Source organism: Eptesicus fuscus, chromosome 13, assembly GCF_027574615.1.
Source record: "Eptesicus fuscus isolate TK198812 chromosome 13, DD_ASM_mEF_20220401, whole genome shotgun sequence".
NCBI lineage: Eukaryota > Metazoa > Chordata > Mammalia > Chiroptera > Vespertilionidae > Eptesicus > Eptesicus fuscus.
The window spans coordinates 71,742,979-71,758,929 of record NC_072485.1 but is presented as its reverse complement, the minus strand read 5'-3'; positions in this window follow the sequence as shown (position 1 = coordinate 71,758,929).

Here is a 15,951-nt window from a genome sequence, read left to right as displayed (position 1 = left end):
ACATCAATGAGGAGAGAGAAACATCGCTCAGCTGCCTCCTGCACCGTTCCCGCCGCCCCCCCCCCCCCCCCAATGGGGATGTGCCTGCAACCAAGGTACATGCCCTTGACCGGAATCAAACCTGGGACCCTTCAGTCTGCAGGCCAACGCTCTATCCACTGAGCCAAACCAGTTGGGGCTACAATTGGTTTTCTTAAGTCCATTGTTGTAAGATTTGTATGATGATAAATACTGTGTCATAAAATTTGCAATATCCACTGCTATTAATAGCATCATTGAAACACTTCATTATAATTTCCAAAAATATAGTTTATAAATAGGTCTAAAATAGCCAATGCCACTTTATAGTAGAAATACTGAGGTGTTGAAAATATCTAGCCCATGAAGAAAATCCAGATCTTTTCACTTAATATATATTATAGATGTTACCTACCATTTAGTAATGAAACAAAAATATAAAAGGAAAAATATATAATGATATATTGCAATATGTTTTCACATCTGGGTTATAATTTAAGTTAGTTATGGTCAGTGCATTTGCTTTACTCATTTTAATTATTTATGAAAAATTTATGAAGTTCATTTATAAAGTAGACCTTAAATTATCACCATTCAGTCATATTCAATATGCAAATAAGCATCATTTTTCATAAACAGTGGCATTTTTATCAAACCTATTTTACTTGTCCCTTAAACTAAAATATACATATATGTATATGTATATGTATATGTATGTGTGTGTATGTGCATGTGTATGTGTGTGTATATATACCAGTGTGTGTGTGTGTTTGTGTATACACACACACACACACACACAAATATATATATATATATATATATATATATATATGTATGTATATACTTGATACCATGAAATGTTATCAGCACTCTTTTTGAAAACAGAAGGATCTATTTTTCACATACTTAACTGTTGGTCTCCATCCCCATGCAAAGCTGCATTCTTATGATTATCCACTCAACTCAGAGCTAGTTAATGAATGAGAGCAAGACCCAGCTGGCTTGCTATGCTTGCTTAGGTACTCATGTGGAATATTGAGCGTGGGGGAAAGAATTCTGGGATCATTTCATATGTTAGTTAAGGTGACATTGGTCTGAAAGACTAGAGCATGGGAGAAGGAAATAAGTTTCAAGCCTGAAGATGAAATAGTGAGTTAATTACTAGAGTCTCAGGTAAGTTTAAGCACTGACTGGACAGAGTATAGAAGCAAAGTAAGACACTGAGGGCAGGTGTCAGAGCATGGGCAGCCAAGATATTATGGATGAAAAAGGGAGAGGACTGAACTGGGATGCAAGTCACTGTTCTTTCGCCCCAGGTTACTTAAGACTCTCCTGGTATAGCACTAAAGTGCTAATGGTTGTCCAGATTATAAATCACACGCCTTCTTCTTCCTAATGGTTTGGTGGTGTAACATTTTTTAGACAATATATTTCAAAGCTCAATTATTCTTCAACTTTACCCATCTTATATAATAAAAGGCTAATATGCAAATAGACCGAACTGTGGAACAACCAATCGCTATGACACTCACTGACCACCAAGGGGCAAACACTCAATGCAGGAGCTGCCCCCTGGTGGTCAGTGCACCAAAAGTAGGGCTCATGGCTATCGAGTGCAGAGGTGGTGGCGGGAGCCTCTCCTGCCTCTGCGGCAGCACTAAGGATGTCAGACTGCCAGCAGTCAGACATCCCCCGAGGGCTCCCAGACTACGAGAGGGCGCAAGCTGGGCTGAGGGACCCCCTCCCCCCCGAGTGCACAAATTTCATGCACCGGGCCTCTAGTTAGGTCACAAGTAAAGAATGGCCAACTCTGAAAACCATGTCTGGCCACCATGGATGAGCTATGCATAAAAATATTTCCAATATGGTGTCTGCATTTTTGATTTTTAGAAAATCTAAAATGGTTCTAAAGGCTATAAATCTCCCTTCTCCTTGGATTCCAGTCAGTCACCATTAATAACAATGCAAAGTACAACATAGCAATCAGACAGGTAAGGTTACTCAGGTGTCACTCTCTGTCTAAAGGTGGCACACAGTGGAAGAAAGGGAAAATGAGGCTCCAAGAACAATTTTTAATTACTGGTCCAATGCTTTCAAATCAGAAGTAGCAGCAAAAGAAGAGAAACACACACACACACACACACACACACACACACACACACACACACACACCTAGAACAAAACCAGCTTTAATTCTGTTGACGGGGGTGCAGGTCCCAGAGGCTTTCAGTGATCTTCTCTTTATTTTCATATAAACCCCTGTAAACCAGTTAATCCTTTTAATTTCCCTAGCCTCATTTACATCTTCAATGCTAATTTCCCACCAGGTTCTAAAATCTCTGGGTGAGGTATTTCCTTAGTCTTGTTTCTCTCTCTCTCTCTCTCTCTCTCTCTCTCTCTCTCTCTCTCTCTCTCTCTCTCTCTTTCCCCCAGGCTTCTAATTTCAGCTAGAAGCTTCCTGTTGCCTACAGCTAAGTCTGACAGTGTCATGTACTCTACAAGGTGAGGGGTAGCTTATTCTACAAGAGGGAATAAAAAAGAAAAGATACTATAGAGGATTTAAGTCAACCCTTAGCCACATGGACATTTGAAGACTGCCACTACAGGTATTTATAAACTCAGGAAAATGAGAAGAAATATGGATGCACTCACATAAACTGGAAACATGAAGGAAATGCACTCACTCACACACACATGTATATATATACTCATTCTGCATAAGAAAATCCGATCCGCAAATACTTGTTTTAGTTATAATGTATAGGGTAGGCACTGCCAGTATTAAAATATGAATGAATTAGATATTTTCATTTGTAGAATGATCCTTATATCATTACTATCTGTGTATCTACTACTATTATGAAGATTCTGGCCAGAGGGGAATCTATTTGTGACTATTGGGCAAAAATCACACTGCTGAGCAGTGGAAGGAATGGGAGTTGAAGACAATTCCCTTTTTTCTATAAGTCTCTCTCCATAGAGCTTCACATAAGGGCAGGTGTGTGAGTCCCTCCCCAGTTCCACCACCAAATCAACAACGAACTAAAATGTACTTCGGAACAGACAAATCAAAAACAGTCATGGACTTTGTCCTGCTGTGGCCAGTCCAGCTGGTTAACAGGATAGAAATTTAGCAAAGCATTACAGCCCATTGCTTTCCCCCATGTTACTAAGTGGTTTCTCCACACAAACAGCTGCGTGACCTCTTTTTGTCCATATTGTGTATGAAGATCCCAGTATTAAGTTCAGGGATATCAACTATTCTTGTATTCATCTTTGTGCTTTTGACAGGACTGGGTCCAGGGTTTTGAATGTAATGAAGCTTAATGAATATTTGTAATATGAACGGAACAATCTGAGTATATATGAAGTGTATATATGAAGTATAGTAATTGAAAGAGAGAGAAACGTTTGACCCATACTCAGGAATAGTCTGTTAGGTATAGGTTTTCTTTGGCCAGTCCAATATTTTTTTTTCCCAATAATTAAAGTTAGTTGTCACAATTTAAAATTAATAAAGTTTACACCTAAACAAATAATGGCTGGACTCCTCCTTATATACCAGGAATTCTGACGTCACTGGGATTGCTTTCTGCCTGCCAACAGTTGGCTGGAGTGGAGTAAAGAACCCCATTTAGAAGGCTCATGAGCTCTTCTGTTTGCCATGGGTCCTCATTAATTCACAGCAGGCCTATGGTACTCATCTGACTTCTTGGACTTAGTTTCTGCTTGTGTGAAAAAGGAACAGAATTAATTTGGGGAAGTGCATTTGGAAGTTCAGTATTTCTAGGTACCCACAAGGTAATTTTATAGATACTTAATCCCCTGTGCATCCTACCTAATAAAAGGGAAGTATGCAAATAATCATCACTCCGCTACACCCATGATTGGGCCGGCGGCAGGCTGGGGGCAGGACTTGGGGTGGCCAATTGGGCTGACAGGAGGAGCTGGGGGCGGGGACTCATGAGTCCCCGTCCCCTGTTCCTCTGCTGGCCCCAACGGCTGGCACTGTAGGAGGACCGATGGAGCCGGCGGAAGGCACAGGTGGTGGAACTCAGTGGTGGAACTCGGTGTGGCCGATTGCGTGGCTGCCAGCACCAGTTTTCCGCCAGCAGCAATTTTCCTCTGGCCACCCGCCCTGATCGGAGTTCCTCTCAGGGTGGCCGATCGTGCTGGCGGGAGGCGCTCCGGATCAGCGGGTGGCCAGAGGAAAACTGCTGCTGGCGGAAAACTGATGCTGGCAGCCAGGTGAAGGAAGGTCTATTGCACGAAACTTCGTGCAACGGGCTTCTAGTTTTATCTAAAATAATGTATTGTGTAAATATAGCTTTATTTTTCAGAAATTGTTTCATCAAAGTCTCAAAAGCATGTATATCTTTTAAAAGATCAAGAACCAGGGGATTAGCCAGACAGTCAATAAGCAAACATTTACTGACTACTATGTTGAATGTTGAGTACAGTGTTGAGCTCTCTCAGGTTCTAAATCCCGTATGTAGGGTATGTAGGTATACACACACACACACACACACACACACACACACACACACACACACACTGACTTTAACAAAGACTCTACAGAGAGCAAATAATGAATCAAAGGCTGAGAGGAATACAGATTTAATTTAGCATTGTGGTTAGAACTGAATGGCAGTCTCAGTATCTTTTCTCAACTGAAACACACGTTTCACTGCAACAAGTCTCTGGGACTGTGATCAATGCTGATCAGACTACTCAGCCTCCTACTTCATCCCAGAGAAAGGAGTCCCAGTAAAGAGAGTGTCTGCAGGCTTGTGGTGAATGACTTCCCACCCTGAAACTGAAAGCACAGGAACAGCTGGCCACCTTCTTTCTAAACCCCTCTAACTTACACAAAGTGTGACATTTGAGAAAATCAAAGGACTTAATATTGACTCTACTCAATCCAATGAATTCCATCTGGTTAAATATACGAGAACCTTCTTTGGTATTCAAGGGCCCTTGAAGCAAGACAAAATATCCTAAGAAGCTGAGCTTCTCCCTTGTTTAAAATCTATTTTTGTTTGTTTTGAAGTTTTTAGAGCAAGCCACACATGCCTCGGAATGGCTCCATCTATGCTCTGTGCTGATGTACTCACACTGCCAGGGTCCAGAAAGGAGCACTAAAACTAGAAGTTTTAACTCACTGAAAGGTTGCTGTGAAAAAGAATTGCTTTAGAATTCAAGAGGACATCTGAGAAAGGTGCTCTCTGGAATATTAGATTGGATATGTTCTGAGAAATGAGAGCCATCCTGTTTGAAACATTTTCATAGGCAAAAGTTACTCATGTTCCATTTTTCTGCACAGAAAGGAGTAAGTTGCTCCAAAACTGCAAAATAATAATAGGAAATTCTTAGCAAGAATGGCTACATTTACTGGTGCCAAGTTGGGGGGGATGTAGAGAATGAGGATAAAAAAGTAAGCCAAGAACCTCATTTTTAAAAAAAAAAAATTATTGATTTTTTACAGAGAGGAAGGGAGAGGGAGAGAGAGTTAGAAACATCGATGATAGAGAAACATCCATCAGCTGCCTTCTGCACACCCCCTACTGGGGATGTACCTGCAACCAAGGTACATGCCCTTGACTGGAATCGAACCTGGGACCTTGCAGTCCACAGGCGGACGCTCTAACCACTGAGCCAAACCGGTTTCGGCAAGAACCTCATTTTTATTGGAATTAAAGACACCTTTTCAGCCCTGGTTGGTTTGGGTCAGTGGACAGAGCATCAGCCTGTGGACTGAATAGTCCCGGGTTCGATTCCAGTCAAGGGCACATGCCAGAGTTGCAGGATCAATCCCCAGTGGCAGGGGGCATGCAGGAGGCAGCCGAGCGACAATTTTCTCTCATCATTGATGTTTCTATCTCTTTCCCTATTCCTTCCTCTCTGAAATCAATAAAAATATATTTTAAAAAAAGACCTTTTCAGAATTTTTTTGGAAAGGAAAATGTATGAATCAGGAAATACAGAAAGGATGTAAAAGTTCTGATATATGTATATATGTGTATATATACACACATATATATTGGAATGAATATAAATATCGTACTTTCCAGCGTATAAGACAACTGGGCATATAAGATTTTCCTGGGTTAAAAAGTTGTTTTATACGCTGGAAAATACGGTATATTGGACTATATTGATGGGATTAGATATATTGGACTACCATATTTTCCGGCGTATAAGACGACTTTTTAACCCAGGAAAATCTTATATGCCTAGTCGTCTTATATGCCGGAAAATACGGTATATATATATATATATATATATATATATATATATATATATGGTACTAATACACACACACACACACACACATATACATATATACATACACATTCAGATAGTATGATAAATGACTCACAGCTCTGTTCCATTCTTAAAGCTTTAAAATTGTGCATCTTATGTAGCTATCTATAATAACTAAATTGAATTATAGAGCACTATAGAGTCCACAAAGCATTAGCAATACAATGTATGATCATTGCAAACTGAGAGCATATCAGATACACATGCACACTCATTTATGCCTACACAGACTGGTGCACATTCACATATACCTGAATGTATACGCAGACATTCTCATATGCTTGCACATGTGCACTCAACATTCACACATGCTCACAATTACATATTAATCACAACATTCACACATGCTCACAATTACATATTAATCACAATTTACAGATGGTCACACACAATATAATCACACATTTGTAACTTTTGAAATTTGTATGGGTCTAATCTGTTAGCCTTCTACAACTGCACTATGTAAAAAAATGAATGTCCTAAATCAAAATATGTGGAAAAGAATTTACTCACCTAAATTCTCTAGCATAGACACTAAATTTAAAAAAAAAAAAAAAGAGGAAGAAAGGGAGCTGCATTGCTTTTCCAACTAAAAAGACTTGCAATTCTATCAGTTATTTTAACCTTTCTGTGCATTGAATGTCTCCTCTCTAATAAAGGATATGCTGTTTGCTCCGTGATGATAAATCTTCGTTAAAAGAAAGCAAACCTGTTGGGATTCTGAAATACTCAGGTCCTGAATTGCAGTTCCAATGCCTGTAAACAGGCAAAGACCATCAATGGGAATAGGAGGCAGGTGCAGTCCCCTAGAAAACAAAGATTTGTCTAAAGGCTAATCTGTCAGCTGATATGATGAAACACCACCCAAACATGACCTCTGAGTCCTTTGATAGGCATCGGCATCTAACTTTATTCCTTTAATAAACAAAATGTATAATTTGAAGTTACTTAACTTAAAAGTCAGAGCAGAAATGAGCCACATGGAGAGACCATAAGGAGTGTAGGTGGAAAGATTAAAATTGAAGCATAATTCACTGTCTAATGCACATTTCCTTGCCGCATCTTTGCTCTCTCTACCTCCCTACAGCTCCCTTCTTCATCACCCTCTCTCTAATATCTCTTTGTGGTTCACCCACATCATTTTTCTCTTAGATCTTCAGGGAGCTGTGCTGGGTAATGAAATCTCCAGTTTGCTAATGGGCAATAGAATAATAGTCAGAGATGCATGCTGACCCATATTTCACATGTTAATTTGTGTCAGTCTCAGGAATACCCCTTTTTTTTGTTAAACATTTTTACCTGAGTGAAATAATAGATAAGAAACCTCAGACATATTATGGACACAAATGACTTGTAGTAAACGAGCAGCAGCCATCTTTCAGTTCCTACCACATGGAAAGACATTTATCTTGCTCTAATTGGCATGGATGGTAATTGTCAGCCAGGAGACAATTACTAGACCAAAGGAGTCCCTGGTTGCACCTTCACATTATAATGAACTATTGCCACCTGTTTTTTGCTTCTGTTTTATGCAAGCCTCATACAGAATGGAACCTTTTGGCATGATGAGAAGGGATATAAAGGAAAGGATTTAATTCGGACTGTTTGATATGATAGCGTTGAACTGTTCCTTCTTATGTTTCAGCAGTGCTTAAAACAATTATGAGAGAACCTGATTTTCTAAGGTTGACTGGACCCTCAAATACACAAGTCTTAGGAATAGACACTCGAATTCTCTTGGTTCTTGAACTTTCTTAAACCAAAGTAGCAACACGCCTAAAAAGAATATATAGTTTAATTATCAGCAGCTCTTTCTAAGCCCTCCTAGATGTGGTTAGGGCCGTGGTCAGCAAACTGTGGCTCGCGAGCCACATGCGGCTCTTTGGCCCTTGAGTGTGGCTCTTCCACAAAATACCACAGCCTGGGCGAGTCTATTTTGAAGAAGTGGTGTTAGAAGAAGTTTAAGTTTAAAAAATTTGGCTCTCAAAAGAAATTTCAATCGTTGTACTGTTGATATTTGGCTCTGTTGACTAATGAGTTTGCCGACCACTGGGCTAGGACATTCCATTAATTGAAAACATTAGATGTCATGCCCGTTCTTCAGACTTGCTGTATAAAGAAGTTTATATCAAAGCTTTTTTTTTTTTTACAATTTTTTTTTCAAGTCCATAATAACACCTATATTTCAGTTCTTACTCTGCATCAGGCTAAGTGATTTGCATGTATTACCTCTGTTTACAACTCCAGAGTACCTAATCATCCTTATGCCCATTTTATATATGAGAAAATGGGCTCAGAGAAGTTAAGTGAATTACCCAAGTTCACATAGTAAGTAATCAAATGAGCAATCATACCCACAGCTGTCTGACACTAAATTATTTTGTTTACCACCATAATATAAAAGAGGCAAAGTCATATAAACTAAGTAAGTATGTGTAACAAATAGTTGATATCATAGCAGACATTGATCAGTGTTTTCCAGTTCCCATTACACATTACCTATTTTTTACCTGAACCTCACAACCACCAAGAATAATAGATAAGGTTCATAGTCCCCACTTGATGGATGAGAAACTTGAAATAATATGCCAAATGACTTTCCAAAATCACACTGTATATATGCAACTCTGTTATCAGATACACACAATGTAGTCCAGTAGAAAGAAAACTACATTTTGATAATCTGTGAACTGTCATCTATTATGTGGGTAAGATCATTTGTGAGTGTCACATGTTCCCAGGAAAATTTGAGCTGGACAATATGACTAATCATGTTATTGGTGGTACTTATAATAAATGCAAGAGGAAATGTATACATTGTAGTAGCAGGGGGAAGAATTGAAGAACAACTTTGCACCATGTCACAGTGGTGGAAGGAGCAGTATCAGTGCATACAACAAACAAAGTGAGTCTTTGGTGTGAATGTTGGAAAATACTTTTGCCAAAGAATCCATCAGAGTAATCTGGACAATGGTTTAGCATGGAGGGAGAATTCAGGAAATCACCTCATTTGAAATAGTCTTCTCCCAATGTTTCTTATTTATCTTGACTGGTTTCTTGAGTCCAAATTAGTGAGAGAAACTCATTAATAGTTTTTGGAATAATATCCCTTTGACCAGACTGGGGCTAGGTCCTGGTGAGAATAGGAGTAGAATCAAATTTGTTAGCTGTCATTAGGAAACTTACAAATGTAAATGGTGATAAGACATACATACAAACCATGCTCAGGTAAAATGAAGTGTTAAATGATATTCTATAGACTTCAGAAATTTAGAAAAACAGACTGTGGAATCTCAGGGGGAAGGCAGGGGTGGGTGGGTGGTGGGAAGAGACCAACAAGGAACTTGTATACATAGATGTATAACACATAGACATAGACAATAGTATGTTGAAGGCCTGTGGTGGGGAGGGGATGAGGAGGGTTTAAAAGGAGTCAATGAGGGGGGAAAGGGTACATATGTAATACTATCAACAATAAAGATTTTTTTTAAATAAATATTTACCAGTTTCATAACAAATTGCTTAGAATGTAATGATCTAACACACTGGTATAGAAAAACTGTCTTCAAGATCCCTCCCACTGACATTATTTTATCCACAAGCTAAAAGATATTTAAATTGCTTCTAGATACCATATTATTTAGTGTGATCGAGTATAATGGTTTTAATCCAAGTCTCTTCTAAAATATGTTCACTATAGTTAAACCAGAAAAGCTATAGAGGCATTTCAGTATGTTGGATAGGCAAGACAGAATTCCTGAAGCCTTATGTTTTCTCTTGAATATGCAACCTTAAGCTCTCTCTTTAGTTCTTGAACATTCATTTATTTTGAACTTCAGTTAGATACTTTCTGTCACCCATTTCAATGAGCATTTCTTGAAAATAATTACTCATCACTGATATTTTCCCCCATTGGTTGCTGTTTACTGGCCAAGACTATACACTGATATAATTTAATCTAGTAATTTTTATTCTAAGACAAAAAATAATGTCTCCTTAATTACCCACATACAGAATTTAGAGTTGAAAATCTTGCAAGTTTTCTATTGATTTTTCCTTAATTTAGTCAGTGAGGAAATTGAGGCCCCCACAAATGGTTAAATGACAAGCCCACATGATATATTTAATAGTTGGCAGTAGAAGAAACTCACTCTTTCCTTTTGCTTTCTTTTACTTTTGTCCCAAGCTGTTTCACTACCATGAGAATTTTTATAACCTCCTACCATTTGAAAGCAAGTTAGTAGAAAGATAATAACTTCTTAATATTTGGTAAGCATGAAGAGAAAAGTGGTAAAGAATTATAAATTTAGATAATCTGGAAGCCATGTGGGCTGAGCCCCAAAATGGTGCCAGCACCCAGGGACAGGGAGTCATAGATTTTAAAGGACTCTAGGCAGCCTTTTTTTTTTTTTTTTTGGTAGGAATTTCTGGGTGGGTCTGGATCCTGGGCAAGTCCGGAGGGGAAAGTTACTTACTAGTCTAAGCAAAAAAGAATGTCAGTTGCAAAATGATCTAAAGGTCAGTTTCCCAAGGGAGAGGGATAGCAATTCGATTATTTGATCAGACTTAACACTCAACATTTGCTACTGAAAGGATAGAGCAACCCAGACCATGGAGACAAAAGGATGGGTTTATGCTGGTGCCTAAAATCTGTCATCTGTCATGTCCAAAAGTTCCTCTTTTATTGGGAGTTCCTGCTGACTTTAAGTAAAGATATGTGCTCCTTGGCATCCAATAGATGAGAAAAGACCAATGATGAGTTTTATAGATTTGGTGGGAATTACCAAACATCTCAGTGATGTGAGGGTCCCAAGGATTCCCTGTCCAGACTGGATTAGTAATCCTATCTAATAATAGACAAATATGCAAATTGACCATACCTCCGACACGCCCACAAGCCACGCCCACCATCCAATCAGAGCGAGTATGCAAATTAACCCAAACCAAGATGGCTACAGCCACAGAGAGCAAGGTTTCCTAGGTAACAGAGGAAGCCAAGCTTTCTGCCTGCCCTTGCCAGGCCTAAGCCTCCACTCAAGCTACAAAGTTTCAATTATAGAAGGTAAACAAATTCAAACAAATGGCGGCAGAATGGAGCTTGAGAGAGCAGGCCAAGGTTGCCGCCGGCAACAGGGGAAGCAAAGCTTTCCGCACACCCTGGCCGGGCCCACCCGCTTAAGGCAACAAAGTTTCAATTATAACCAACACAAATGGCTACCGGCCTCGGAGGGAGCCCCAGGCTTGGCTCTGCTCCAGGCTACAAAGTTTCAATTGTAGAAGGAAAATAAATTCCAGATACCAGGGCCTCTGCTTGCATTGCCAGGGCCTCCGCGTGCGTTGCAAACCACCACAGGCCCCTCGCTCAGGCCGCCCCACACCCCAAGGGAACCCCCACCTGATCCGGGACGCCCTTCAGGGCAAACCACCTGGCCCCCACCTGTGCACCAGGCCTCTATCCTAACTAATAAAAGAGTAATATTCAGATTGACCATCACTCCAATACACAATATGGCTGCCCCCATGTGATCAAAGATCCTGCCCCCATGTGGACACAAGATGGCCACCACAAGATGGCCAGCAGGAGAGGGCAGTTGGGAGGCACCCGGCCTGCAAGGGAGGGCAGTTGAGAGGGACCAAGCCTGCAAGGGAGGGCAGTTGGAGGTGATCAACCCTGCAGGAGAGGGCAGTTAGGGGTAACCAGGCCGGCAGAGGAGGGAAGTTGGGGGCAAACAGGCTGGCAGCAGAATGGTTAGGGGGTGATCAGGCTGGCAGGCAGAAGCGGTTAGGGGCAATCAGGAAGGCAGGCAGGCAAGCAGTTGGGAGCCAGCAGTCCTGGATTGTGAGAGGGATGTCCGACTGCCCGTTTAGGCCCGATCCCACTGGGATCGGGCCTAAACGGGCAGTCGGACATCCCTCAAGGGGTCCCAGATTGGAGAGGGTACAGGCTGGGCTGAGGGACAACCCCCCTCCGTGCACGAATTTCGTGCACCGGGCCTCTAGTTTCTAAATAAGTCTGAGAAGGCCCTGCTGTTTGTTGTAGCATGCTGACTTCCATCTGGAAAGTACTTTCCTAGCTCAGTGAGAAATGACCCTTTGATGAGGATGAATCAAAGAACACCCTGTGGGTGTCTTCCCCTCTAGGGAATAATGCAACTTTCCAGATGGCAAATTTTAAATACATATAAAACTCACAGTATCCTTCTCAACTTGTTGTCATTGTCTTTGCTAGAAGGAAGTAACAAGACAAAAAAATGTACAGTACTACATTTGACTTTTATTTTTCATCCTGATTCCTATGATCTAAAGACCAGAGAACTAATCAGTAGAAATATTCCTGGTGGTAATGTAAAATGGTGAAGGCACTGTGGGAAATAGTCTGAAAATTCCTCAAAAACTAAACACAGATTTACCATATCTAGAAACTCTGTAATAAAAAGTCTGAACACATTTGTTGATGTTTGACTGCTGACAGCTTTTAATTGTCTGTCATCCCTATCTATTACCCTTGTACCCCACATCTGGGCAACCTTATAAGAAAGCCTGGGTATCCCCTCTTCACCACTGTTTGGAGAGTCAAACAACACAACCTCCTTCCCTTCTGTGGGAACTATCACCCTGGCTCTATCCCCTAATCACAATAAACACCCCAAATCAGTCCCCATTTCTTTTTTTTCCAAGGCAATTTTTGGACCAGCTTGGGAGGTGTTCCTGCTCTTCCCAGAAAGCCTCATTGTAATGCAACTTTTCATACTGTATTGATATGTAAGTGGCATCATCAGACTTGATATGCAAACCAAATTTTGGATAGAGGTACATTCTGGTTCTACATAGTGACCACAGCATACTTGTAGGTCTACGTCTAAGATAACTGAAAGCGTGTGCTCATACAAAATTTGTACATGAATGTTTGTAGCTATAAAATTCATAATGGCCAAAAAGTAAGTAGGGGGGGAAAGTCCTTCAACTGAGGAATAAGTAATTTAACTGTACTATATCCATACAATGGAATATTAACCATAATATATTAGCCTTAATAGTACATGACACATCATAATAAACTTTGAAAACATTGTAGCAAGTGTAAGAAACCAGTCACAAAAGGTCCCACATTATATGATTCCATTTATATGAAATGTCCAGAATAGGCAATTTCATAGAGACAGAAAATGGATTAGTATCCATCAGGAGCTGGGGAGAGGGAGAAATGAGCAGTGACTGCTTAATGGGTATGGGGTTTACTTTTAGGGTGATGAAATGTCCTGGAATTAGACAATGGTGGTGGTTGTGAATACACTGCAACCAACCAAACTTGTTCATATTTAAAATGGTGACTATGAAAGCATGTGAATTACATTTCAATGGCAAATAATAAGAAAATGAAAATATTTTTAAATTAACAACAATTATACAGGATTTTCTCATTGAAACAGAGTTTTGGTGACCTCATTTCTTGCTCAAAAATAAGGATGATTTTATTAAACAGAGAATTAAGATCTAATTCCTTGTAATGTTTATCGGGGCTGTATATAACTAAACCCAATATTCATCTGCTTATATTTTTTACTATTTCCCTTGAACTCTTAGGTTCCAGGAAAGCCAAGTTTGCCCAAACTTCTTTTCTTGTATACGTTTTTCATGGTGACCCTGTATTTGGGATATATTCATCTTTGCTTTTCGAGTTGTCCTTTGAGGTCAAATTATAAAGCTAACCCCTACCTCCTCTGTAGACTTGCTTTCTCCCCTTTCTGATCTCTGAAAACATTTAATCAATATATTTCCTGCATAGTATATTTCCCTTTCAACTTGGTACTTTGACTTATTTTTGTCCATCATAACTTTTCTACTTCATGCTAAAATCCTTGGCAGCAAAATATATCCTTTTTTTGAGCATTTCTTTTTAATATAAAAACAAATTTACTCATGAAAAGATAAAAGAATGAGTCTATGAATAAATTGCAATTTGAATAACCTAGCCAAGTATGCTGGAAATCTGTAAATGCGGAAATATTTGGGCTAAGACTTTCAGTTTAATTTTAATTCCTCTTTCATTTATTTTTTTCAGCTTGAAATTTTAAGAACATTTCCAAGGTTCTCTGTAAAATGATTAATATGTAACCTGGAAACATTTTGCATTTTTATTTATCTGAGAAAGCAATGGTATAATTTGGTGAATAGTATAGATTTGTAGTTCATTTTAAAATTTTGAACTTTCATTCCTTCATACTACACGTTACTTGAGTTCCTTCTATCTGATAGATATTGGACTAGTTGCCATGCATACTACAGTTAACCCTACATTGGGAACATGGACCCTGCTGGGGGAAGAGTGCGCTAGAGGCAGAGGAAATAGGTCCAAAGCTCTGAAAACAGAAAGGGGCTGGGTTTGCTGGATCATAAATAAAGAAGCCAAAAGGACTGAAGCATTGTGAGCATTGTGGAGACTAATCTGTAATGACTTTGAAGAGTTACGTCTTAGTTTATAGAGGGCTTGGTAGGCCACTGTAAGACATATAAGTCATATGCTAACAGCAATGGGAATCCATTGGAAGGATTGACATAGTGACACACCCAGATTAAATTTAAGCTTCAAAAGTTAACTGGTTAATTCAGTATGCTGCTATGTTGGAAATGGGTTGGATAGGAGCCAGAATAAATCAGAGATAATGTGAAATAATTTTATTGTTTTAATTTACATAAGAGGTCATGATGTCTTGAACAAATTGGAAGTAAAGCCAAGAAGAAATATACAGATCAATTTTGTATTAAGAAGTAACAAAATTCCTCTGTCATTTATTAAAATGGGAAAATGCTCCCTGCTGACCATTGGCATAATGTCTACATAGCTTTGTACAGTTTCCCAGACACCACGACTGGGAATCCAGCGATCTAGGTGGTGGCTTCCTAGGACAGAGTGGCTAGAAATACATTATGAAAGGTTCCAGAAGGCATGTCTTTCTGGTCTGTAAAGTAACTATAACAATGTTTGGTACATAGTTGACAATCAATAAACTTTGATTTAATGAATAAAATAAAATTGATCAATGACCCATAAAAACATGATTAACTCAGTAGATGGGATATGGAGGAAAGCTCCATTGATTTAGGGGTAAGTGGTACTTTCAAGATTCATTTTTACTATCTCCTCTGATCATAACTCCAAATTCACTAATATTAGTTAATAAGAGAGGTGTCCAGGAGGCAACATAGTGCAGAAGGAGAATGCAGTGTTTGAAATCTGTCAGAACAAATTTTAAATCACAGTTTTATCACTAATGGCTCTGTGACCATGAGAATCTTACTCAGCCTCTCTCAGCTTAAGTGTACTCAGCTCTAAATGGAATATATTATTATATTTTGTGAGTGGTGTAAGTGAGGTCCATTCACATGTAAACATATAAAAATATAAAGTAGCACTTAATAAATGGTGGTTTTTAAAATAAATTCTAGAATCCCTGGTTACTGAGATGCCTGCAACCAAGAATTAACTCATGATTAATTTAAAGCTATATTTTCACTAATACAGTGTATCTCAGAGTATGATGCTTTGACTACCTGCGCCAGACAAGTCCTGGAAGTTTGTAATAAATTTACTTTCTAGAGCTTTTCCCA